Genomic DNA, 12,199 nt, shown 5'->3' on the forward strand with positions numbered 1-12,199 from the left:
GATTTTACAAGAGATGTAATATGATCTTTCCAAGATAAGTCCCGAGTAAATGAAACCCCAAGCATGTTCAAGGATGATGCAGGATTAATCTGAATATTATTAAACATTAGTGGGTATACCTGTGGAAGATTTTGTCGGGTTGATAGGTGTAAGAACTGAGACTTAGAAGCATTAAAGACAACCATATTATTTTTACCCAAGTCAGAGATATGAGCCAAGTCAGACATTAGGTGTGCCATAGCCTCATCCCTTGTTTCTTGAAGTAACTGTTGAGATGGGCGTTGCGGGAACTGAATGGAAAGGTGAAGGGTGGAGTCATCAGCGTATTAGTGGATAGGGTTAGATGTACAGCTTAGAAGATCATTGATGAATAAAAGGAAGAGAGTTGGTGATAGGACAGAGCCCTGAGGAACACCACTGTTGATAGATCTAGGAGAAGAACGATGGCCGTCTACGACAGCAGCTATAGAACGACCAGAAAGGAAGCTAGCGATGAAGGTACAGATAGAAGGATAGAAACCGTAGGAGGGCAGTTTGGAAATTAAAGATTTATGCCAGACTCGATCAAAAGCCTTTGAGATGTCAAGTGCAATGGCAAAGCTTTCGCCAAAGTCCCGAAAGGAGGATGACCAGGAGTCTGAAAGGTATGTGAGAAGATCGCCAGTGGAGCGTCCCTGACGGAACCCATACTGACGATCGGAAAGAAGGTTGTGATAGGAAAGATGCCTTAAAATTTTTTATTAAGAATTGACTCGAAAACTTTTGAAATACAGGACGTTAAAGCAATTGGACGATAGTTGGAGGGTTGGGAGTGGTCACCCTTCTTTGGGACTGGCTGAATGAGAGCAAACTTCCAGCAAGAAGGAAAGGTACAAGTTGACAGACAAAGGCGAAAGAGTTTGCCTAGGCAGGGTGTAAGCACAGAAGCACAGTTTTTGAGAAGAACAGGAGGGACCCCATCAGGCCCATATGCCTTGTTAGTACTGAGGCCAGTAATGGCAGAAAATACATCAACTGAAGAAATTTTAATGTCAGCCATGAGGAAGTCAGAGGGGGGAAGTGATGGAGGAACAGCACCGGAATCGTCTAAGGTGGAATTGGAGGAGAAAGTCTGTGCGAAGAGATCTGCTTTATCAGTAGAAGAAATAGCTACAGAACCATCAGAGTAGAAAAGAGGAGGGAAGGATGATGAGGTAAAGTTGTTAGAAAGATTTTTGGCAAGGTGCCAGAAGGAGCGGGAAGAATTCGAGTTGGAGAGTTGATAGCATTTAGTATGGATGAAATTATTTTTAGTAGAGCGAAGAACAGACTTAGCACGATTCCGAGCAGAAACGTAAAGATTATGTGATTCAGGGGTGGGTTGGCTCCGGTACCTTTTGTAGGCCCTCTCCTTGTTGCAGACAGCATTAGAACAAGCGTGATTAAACCAAGGCTTTCTTGCGTTAGTCAAAGGATATGAGAAAGGAATGTATGCTTCCATGCCCGAGAGAATAACCTCCGTAATGCGCAAGGCACACTCAGATGGCTCACGGCCATGGAAGCAATAATCATTCCAGGGAAAATCAAAGAAGTACTGCCTGAGGGCCTCCCAGTCCGCAGCTCCAAAATGCCAGAGACGACGTTTCCCTGGAGGGTCCGCAGGCTGTACTGGAGCGATAGGACAGGTTAAGGTAATAAGGTTGTGATCGGAGGAGCCCAACGGAGAGAAAAGATTAACAGAGTAAGCAGAAGGATTAGTTGTGAGGAAGAGGTCAAGTATGTTGGAGCTCTCTCCTAGGCGGTCAGGGATACGGGTAAGGTGCTGTACAAGCTGCTCTAGGTCATTAAGGATAGAAAAGATGTAGGCTTGTTCACCAGGTGGATCCGTGAAAGAAGAGGAGAGCCAAAGGTGGTGGTGAACATTGAAATCTCCAAGAATGGAGATTTCAGAGAAAGGAGAAATGGACAGAATGTGTTCCATCGTAGAAGTAAGATAGTCGAAGAATTTTTGATAGTCAGTAGAATTAGGGGATAAGTAAACAGCACAGATATATTTAGTCAGAGAATGACAGGAAAGCCGAAGCCAGAGAGTGGAGAATTCAGAAGAATCAAGTTCAGGAACACGAGAGCAAGATAAGTCGTTGCGTATGTATACACAACAGCCACCTTTGGCTTTGAAATGAGTATAGAGAAAGTAGGAGGATACAGAAAAGGGTTTGCTGTCAGTTGCCTCAGACAGCTGAGTCTCCGTTAGAAAAAGAAGGTGAGGTTTAGAGGAGGAGAGGTGGTGCTCAACAGAGCGAAAGTTAGATGAAAGGCCGCGAATGTTGCAGAAATGAAGAAGAAGAGAGTCAGACAGTGGTTCCAGGCACCTCGAGTCGTCACCGGGAGAGGGGCAGATAGCGGGATTGACAGGGAGGGCCTAACTCTCGGTCAAGTCTACAACGCTGACGAAACTGGCCTATTCTATCGCTCGCTGCCAACGAACACTCTAGCCGAGGAGACAGAGAAGCGTGTACCTGGCCGCAAGCTTTCCAAGGAACGGATATCTGCTTTGTGTTGTGCCAGTGCTAACGGCATGCACCGGTTTAAGCCCGTTGTTGTTGGCCATGCAAAGCAGCCTCGGTGCCTTCGTGGGGTGATGGATGTCCTTCCTGTCATCTGGTACCATTCTTTGAAGGCATGGTTCACAGCCGTGATCTTCAAAGACTGGTTTCACCGTCACTTTGTCAAGGAGGTCATCCATTACCAGACGAAGACACTGGGAATCCCGTGCGACCAGGTAAAGGCCCTCCTTCTACTCGACAATGCGCCTGCCCACCCGTGCGACAAGGACTTGGTTGCTGAAAATGGCCGTATTAGGTGCATGTTTTTGCCATCTAAGATGACTGTTCTCATCCAACCAATGGACCAAGGAGTGATCGTGGCAACAAAGCGCCTATACCGTCAGAAGTTCCTGGACGAGGTGATGGTTGTTCTCGAGGACGAGGACAAGCGCAGGGAGGGATGGGACACACGAGGCAAGCGGACTTTGGAAAACCTTCGCCACTACAACATCAAGTCTGCGCTGTACAACCGGGCTAGTGCATGGAAGGAAGTCCTTGTGAAAACTCTGGAAAATGGTTGGTCTCGTCTGCTTCTCGGAACGGATGTGGAGTACGATTTTCTAGGGTTTGACGTGGATGACTTCCATGCATGGCTACATACACACGGCGATGATGTAGATGTGGACGATGTTCGTGAGTGGTTGGATGACGACGAGGGCGATCCTGGGTAACAGACGTTGTCTGATGTCGAGATCGCGTCTTCGGTTGCAGGTGTCAGTACCGAACTTGAAGATTCCGATGCTGAAGGCGACGATGATGTGGATGCCTCTCAGCAGGACACTACTCCAGCCATCCCCAAGCTGAGCGCACTCCGGGAGCATCTAGAGTTCGTCCTAGACTACCTGGAACACCCGGACTGCGACAGGGAGATGGGGCCCTTGGGACTCGTGGAGGAAGTACGTGCTTTCAGGCAGTGCATCATCAATCGTCAGAATTGTCGGTCATTGTGTCAATCTACTTGACAGTTTTTTCAGGCCCGTGACCCCTGCTGTGCCCAGCCCTGGTGTCAGGACTACATATTATAATTACAAGTCATAATAGATAGATAGATACATAGATAGATACACAGCCCTCTGCGAGCCTGGGAAAAGGAAATGAGTTTGCAAGTTACACTGAGGAAAGCTGACGACAGCGGCCAGTAAGGAGATGATGCAGTTAGTTGTCAGCAAACCACCTGGGAACAAAGCCCTGGTGACCACACGCACATATACACACATACTCACACACAGGCTTCTTAAACTTTCCATCCACGAGGAACACACGTGATACGTCTCCTGTTTCACCAGAATTTAGGAAAGAGAGCTCAGAAGGAGACAGGCCTTAGAAGAGGCAGGTCACAGGGAGAAGGGCTTGGCAACTGAGAGGGACAGAGAGAGAGAGAGACAGAGATATAGCTAGCGGGACTGGACTCTATACTTACGCTCTGTGTGAGAGACTTGTTAATATTTCCAAGAAAAATAAAAATAGTCCCATACTATTCTTTACCTCTCCTGTCACTACATGACAAATGGGAAGCTACTCCAAGATATAAAAACCGCTCGTCCACAAGTCTAAAATATATATATATAACTCAACCACAAAGGAACAACCCAGTCTTTTATGACATTTAGTCTTTATGACATTTGGTAGCAGCGAACGTATACGAACCTCGTCTATGAATCAACATTGAATTCCTACAAAATATCAAGATTGAAAACAAAAATAATACCTCTCACAACCAACAACTTACAACCAGCTCCTGACTCTTCTTTCCAACCAGCCCCCTCCGTCTCCCCGATCATCATGCTGATGCAGAAGTCAAGAGATCACACGACGCCTTGCAAGTAGTTTAACAAAATATTGATACGATCTTGCAACTTCTACGACGAACCAGCGAATCTACGGACATCGTCTCCGAATTAAAAGCAAATTTCTACAAAAGCAGGCGAGACTCTACAAGATTAGCTTCAGTTCTACAGTGAATCCCTACAAAATACAGCCTACAATGCAAATAGTCTACAAGTCTACAAAACAACTCTATAATCTTCACGTAACTTCAAGCAGCAACAAGAAGAATATAAAACAAAGCAAGTAAAGAAGAGGAAACACCGAAGCAACAAGCACACAAGCCCCCACCACTCTCTCCTGCCTATGCTGACCCAGAGGTCAAGACACGCAGCAAAACACCAAGTCCATATTCACAACTCGTCTTACTCACCCGTCTTCACTCAAGTTACTCATTGCTACTCATTCACTCACCACAGCTACCAGTGTGGGAAGCCGACGTCACCATGTGCTGAGATGACATCACAACGCGAGTCTGCCATGCCAAGCAACGTGTGACTGACACCAGGCACTTCTCACCCACTACTCATTACTCATTATTCGCATAGCTCCTACTCATACTCATTTATTTTCACAGTTAAGTTGGAAATTCGACGTTCTATGCTGAGGTTTGCCTGGGACAGCCGTTAACCACCATAGAATTTCCTGAGTAATATCGTCCATCAACACACCACTAGAATTATCAAGAAACCTTCAATCAAACCTGTATTTTTCTTCCGAGATCGACTTTTATATCGACACACCTCTACGATCTGTATCAAGTGGGTAAAATTATACTTGCTCATTTCTTCTCAGTGCTAAAATTAGCTATATTCAACTTATTTACTCATCTATTTTGCTAGGACATAAATAAACAAGAGGCGTATTTCATAACACAATATCTTAATGACAGGAATATTTTCGCCACCACCCACGTTAATACCAGATGACACACAATTTGCCACAACAACAGATTCACAATTAAGAGATCCCCAAGGCAACACACCAGATAACACACAAATTGCCACAACATCAGACTCACAATTAAGAGGCAGCCCACCCCTTGTACAAACCTCATCACACACTAAAGATAAAGAAACAAATACGGGAGTTTCAGATGATGAGTGGGAAACCCCCTCTGACATAGAGAGTGTGGACTTTGCTGATGCCTTGCACACGTATGCCAATATACTTAACAGGGTTCGCCGGTCCGGTCATACATATTCCACCATTCCCTCACACAACGATAAACACGTACAAGTTGAATTAACAGGGCAATCATTAAAAATGGATCAAGAAACAAATACCGCTGATCTAACAACCACACCTCATGTGTTTGTGTATCACGAGGATAAAACTGCCCCAAAATTCTCTGGCACAGACAAAGATCGCATTGATGTCATTTCATTAGTCGGTCAGTGCGAACAAATGTTCATCAAGCGCCACATACTAGATGAACAAGAGAAAATTGCTATTTTTTCATCTTGCATAAGCCAGGAAAGATGTCCAGCAAGCAATTTATTGCACTCAGATAAGCTCCATCGTGCTAGGACATATGATGAATTTAAAACTGAATTTCTGAAGAAATTTTCTGGAGGTATGAACTTCTTGCCAGGTATAATTCCAGAATTACATAAAATTGTAGATCTTGTAAGGGAGCACACTACAAACCATGTGCTCAGTGAAATAACTGCCGATGTCTCCACAATCAAGAGAACATTGTTAGTTACTTTGGAAAATTCTAATTGGATAACAGATGATGGAAAGATGTCCCCAGACCTCGTCGTGGACATCATTGGTTATGTAGCTGCCTTGTGTATATTACCTGATAGGATCCTTAAGATCGCCAAGACGATCACGTACACCCCAGGAATGTGCTTGCTAGACTTAATGAACGAGGTAGAGATGCAGTGCAGTAAAGCAGGTGTGGTCGACACACATGCACATTCTGGTAGAGTCAGGGTACCTGAGACAGTATCAGCTGTGAAAACATCTACACCGACCCCAAACAGAGAACAAAATCGATCGCGACCAGAAATGAGGCAGCTCAAACAAACAAAGACGCCTAGACCTCGTTCCCAGACGCCTTCCTACAGGCAGTTTCATAAGTTTTCGCGCAGCCCGAGCAGATGTCGCGCCATAAACAACACTTCTTATGGGAAATCACCTCGTAGGTCACAGTCAAGGGATAGGTCCATTCTATGTCATTATTGTGCAAAACCAGGACACACAAGGTATGAATGCTTTATCAAGGCAAAAGAGGACAAACAAAAGACACAAGGATTTGGTCCTTACTGTAGGCATCATAGATACCAAGGGCACTGGACTAGTGATTGCAAAAAAGTAGAAAAAATTGTGTCTATGTTCAAATCGGGGGAAGACCAAGTCATGACAAAAAACGAACAAACGTAAAGAAGAACAAGGCTAAACTTCACATAGGAGGCATGTTGGGAAATGAGTGTATCTTGATACCAGCTGTATGTGAGGATCAAAACGTTTCCTTATTTTTAGATACAGGCTCTCCAGTGAACTTAATAACACATGAAGAACTAAATAGAATTCTTAAAAATAAAAAGAAAGTAACTTTTCTGGATGAAGCTGATTTAGATTTATACACAGTAGATGGACAAGAGATTACAGTGAAGGGTATGATAAGATTAAATCTCAGTTTCACAGAAACTACAAGACCATTCTCTGCATTTTTCTATATCGTTGAAAACTTAGCCATTAAAGCTCATATGTTACTGGGCTTAAGATCCATGAGAGCTGAGAACATAACCATACTCCCACAAATGACTGGAATAGACTTTGATAATGAATTCATAGAGGAAATAACTTCAGAGCCCTCACCGATTGGTAGAAGAGAGCCAAAAAGAATTGGTAATATTAAAGGCCTAAACAAACATACACAAACAGATGAGTGTATAGATCCACTCGCACCACCAACCCCATCCTCCAGAATTAGTGTCCCAGATAACAGTACTGATTTATCAATTTTTCCAGCCCATCTCACTAATGATTTAGTTATACCACCTAATTCATACATGAAGGTTACCATAAAGAGCATATTACGGAATAGTACTGTTCTTGTCTTAGAAGAATTATGTAAAGTAATGGGATTGTCAGTAGAAAACGCATTATGTCATACGAACGACGAAGGGCAAACTCAGATATTCATTATTAATCACATGAATGGGGAAGTTCAGTTGAAAAAGGGAACTTGCATAGTTAATATTGAAAAATGTTCCGTCCCTGTGAAGGAAATAGTTATAGCTGGAGTAACAAGTGAGATAAAATCTACGGATAGAGAAAGAATAAAAGAGAATTTAATTAACTCAGGTGAATTTGACGAAGAAAATGATTTGTTAACCCTGCTGGAAACACACAGGGACACCGTAGCATTGCCCGGAGAACAATTAGGGTGTACTAACTTGATTAATCACATGATTAATGTGCACCCAGAAACACCACCAATTTTCGTACCAGCTTACCGCATACCATACTCCCAACGTACACTTGCAAATCAGTATGTCGATGAAATGTTAAAGCTTGGAATTATTGAGCCTTCAGTTTCCCCGTGGAACGCCCCCCTATTCTTCGTGCCCAAACGAAATGGAGAAATGCGTGCGGTAGTAGATTACAGTAAACTAAATAATCACACAATCCCAGACAGATTTCCCATGCCATTGCTAAGCGATGTTCTACAGAATATTGGTCCTGAGAATAATATATTCTTGACCATCGATCTCCTAAACGGCTACTCTCAGATTCCGGTATCTCAGGAGTCACGTAAATACACTGCCTTTTCAACAAACAGAGGCCATTATCAATATACAAGAATGCCAATGGGACTGAGGACAGCCCCAGGCACATTCTAGCGTCTTATAAATTACGTATTGTCCGGAATTTTAGGACAAGGAATATTTGTTTATCTTGACGGTATTATAATCACAACGAAGAATATTAAGGATCATCTCAGGAAATTAGACTTACTCTTACAAAAGGTTAGTGATGCTGGATTAAAAATTAAACATTCTAAATGCAAATTTTGCTTTAAGGAAATAAATTTCTTAGGCCACAAATTAAGTTCTGATGGTACTCACACCACTGATGACAAAATACAGGCAGTGAGAGATTTTCCTGAACCCAGTACGACTGACGAAGTTAGACAATTTTTAGGTCTGCCTGGGTACTATAGGTCATTCGTACCACAGTTCTCTCATATTGCCTTCCCTCTGTTCCAACTACTCAAAAAAGATGCTGTATTCCAATGGGAAGAAGAACAAAAAAGGGCATTGAACAATCTAAAAATTAAACTAACAAATGCACCTTGTTTAGCATATCCGGATTACACAAAATCATTTCTTATTTGTACAGACGCATCAGTTAAAGGATTAGGGGCTGTACTGATGCAGGAAGATAAAAGAGGAAAGAATCAACCAATTGCATTTGCCAGCAAACAAACAAGAGGTGCGGAGAAAAATTATTGCACTACAGACTTAGAGGCACTTGCAGTGGTTTTTGCATTACAAAAGTTTCGAGATTTGGTTTATGGTTACGAAATCCACTTATTCACCGACCATAAACCACTGGTGGGTAGGTTTAAAGAAAAACTCCTTTCTGGGAGGAGAGCAAGATGGAAATGTATAGTTGAAAACTACAATGTACAAATTCATTATATACAAGGTAATATGAACATAGTAGCTGACGCATTATCTAGGAACCCGAACACAATTCAGGTCGCGGCGTTAGATCTCGAAGGAAATATCCCAAACCACGAGGATATCGCAAAGGCACAAAGACTTGACCCAATATGGTCTAAAGTAATATACAAGTTAGAAAGTGGAGATGACATACAACTACCCAAACTGCATGTCCCACTTGAACAATTCACAATGGTCAATAATACATTATACAAAATTAACTCTAAACAACCAAAACGACAAAGAAATACTAACCAGTTGGTAGTACCTAATGACATGATACCCCAAGTATTACGAATGATACACGACAGCCCACATGCAGGACATCCTGGAAAGGATAAGACATTCATCCAAGCCCAGCTATTATATTACTGGCCTTCATTACGAAAAGATATAAACAATCATATAGACAGATGCGAATCATGTGCGAAACACAAAGGATACCCAATCACACCTGCACCGATGGGTAATTACCCTGTACCACATGAACCATGGGACGTTGTCGCTGTTGATTTACTCAAGATGCCATTATCATACAATAATAACCTATACTTATTCGTAGCAACGGATAATTTTTCCCGTTATGTCATTTTAGCTCCAATTAAAGATAAGACAGCAGAGACAGTAGCAAAGGCAATAACAGATAGTGTAATATGTCGCTTTACTCCCCCAAAGGTATTAATAAGTGATAATGGAGGAGAATTTAATTCTAAGATCTTACAAGAAATATGTAAACAATACAACATCAAAAAGGTTAACGTTTTGGCCTATCACCCAGCATCGAATGGGTTGGTAGAGAGACAAAATAAAAAGGTATTAGATGTGCTACGACACATTCTCAGTGAAAATTATGCAAGCTGGGATGATTGGATTCCCAGAGTAGAGGCCCCATTTAATGGGTCTATAAATAAATCCATCGGTGACACACCACATTTCATTATATATGGCACAGATAAAAAATTGCCATATGAGCTCCTAGAAGGTGACAGCATGCCTATATACAATTACGATGATTACTCTAAACTCCGTTTACGTGAATTCCAGGACATTCACAAAAGAGTCAAAAAACAATTAACGATGTCCAAGGAAGAAATGACGGAGGCATTTAACAAGAAGGCAAAAGATTCGCCTATCAGCTTAGGAGACATTGTTTACGGAGTCATTCATACGAGAGACAATAAATTATCCCCAAAATTTGAGGGCCCATACAGAGTAATTAACATAAAATCAAACAAAGTTTTAATTAAGTCACTTTCAAGTGGCGAGGAGAAACAAGTTCATATTGACCATTTAAAACGAGTTTCAAGGGAATTATCACATAATTATTCAGCCTCGGATACAACCGAACAGGTGAACGTACCTCAAGAAACCAAGCAAGAACACAACAATGATTACAAAAAGAAATTAAGGTCATATACCAAACAATCGAACATAGGTGCAACTATTAAAATAAAATCTACAGTACATCATTTACGAGAATTAAATATCGATTTAAACTCCTTCTATAAATGAAATAACAATCAACCGTAACGCACATCATCACTATCATCGACCACAGCATTATAGGAAATTAATAGATTTTTTTTTTTCGGTAGGTTACGATGAAGGGACTTATGCTATGGATTCTCCTCTACATAGTAAGAGGATATGCGCACCTAGACCCCAAACATATAACACGACAAGGATGCCTCATAGCTCCAACGGCCACGACTACAATCGTTAAGGACGTCATGAGTACTGAAATAAGTCTAGATTACTTGTATGAATTACCTACTTATCTAGACAGACTTGCGACGCCGATGCGAACTCTGGACTTCATGATAGGAAATTATGTTTCACAAGCACATAACACCAAGGAAGTGAATGAAATGGTGAAGTTAGCGAAATGGAAACTAGAACAGGCGAAGTCAACTATGCTCGTCATGATCCAAGATCTCCCATCTTATGGAACGGAGGTCCTGAGCGACAGGAACAACATCACACGTACTCGCCAAAAGCGCGGTTTGTTCGACCTGGGCGGCGCAGTTCTTGGAAACATCTTTGGATTGGCTACAGAGGATGACCTTAAAGAAATAAACAACAAATTTAATAAGATAGCTCAGATACTAACATACCAAGATAAATTCATCACAGGACAGAACTCAGCAATAAAGACAATTGTGAAAAATCTGAAACAAGCAGAAAACGTAGCTCTCGAGAGTGTAGATAATATAAATGAATTAGAGGGAAACGTTACTCTTTTCCAGCACTTCTCCATCATCACAGAACATATTGACACGATTCTACTACAATTAGAGAACACTAGAGATCGTTTCAGGGCACTTATGCAAGGAATTTCGAATGCTGGTGATGGCAAGATCACAAATGACTTACTCCCAGTTCATGAGCTACATCAGATAGTTAGTCAAGGCATACATAAACATAAATTGAAGCCGTTGTTCCGCAGTAGGAAATTTATGCAATATTACCCGTATTTAGAAGCAACACTAACACCAACATCAGTGGTAGTTCATGTACCATTCATCACTGAAGACCTGTTCACAGTATACCAAATACACCCCTTCCCCTATAAAAATAACAACACTTTGGTCATCATCAATATCAACACAGACACCGAACTCATCATGGTCTCCAAGAGACGGGACACTGTCACTCTCGCAAGTGAGTCAACGATTGAACGAAAGTGCCGCACATCCTTACATGCTGTTCATCTTTGTCCTGCGTACATTTTCACGTTTCAGCCTACTGATACAGTCCCTTGTGAAATGGTTATCATCAGAAATGACAATATTCATCATCATTGCAACTTCACTTTTGCTCCAGATAAACTTGTACATCATCAACGCATTGAACACTCACAGTTTTTTTATTTCCCTCATAACACATCAGTTTACATAGTCTGTCCAGGTATACCACCATCTCATACATCAGCATCAGGATTATACATAGCACCAGACTACTGTGCGGTATTTACACCAGCCATGTCTACTTTATCCACCATCAATAACTACGCCATTCTCAATCATACACACAAACATTTCCACCCACTGCCTGATATGAACTTAAACATGAGCACAAGTATTAAGCTGACTTCACCTAAGTTTGAAA

The sequence above is a fragment of the Coenobita brevimanus genome, chromosome 102 (assembly GCF_032717465.1).
Source record: "Coenobita brevimanus isolate Jiangsu-jjx chromosome 102, ASM3271746v2, whole genome shotgun sequence".
NCBI classification, from domain to species: Eukaryota; Metazoa; Arthropoda; class Malacostraca; order Decapoda; family Coenobitidae; genus Coenobita; species Coenobita brevimanus.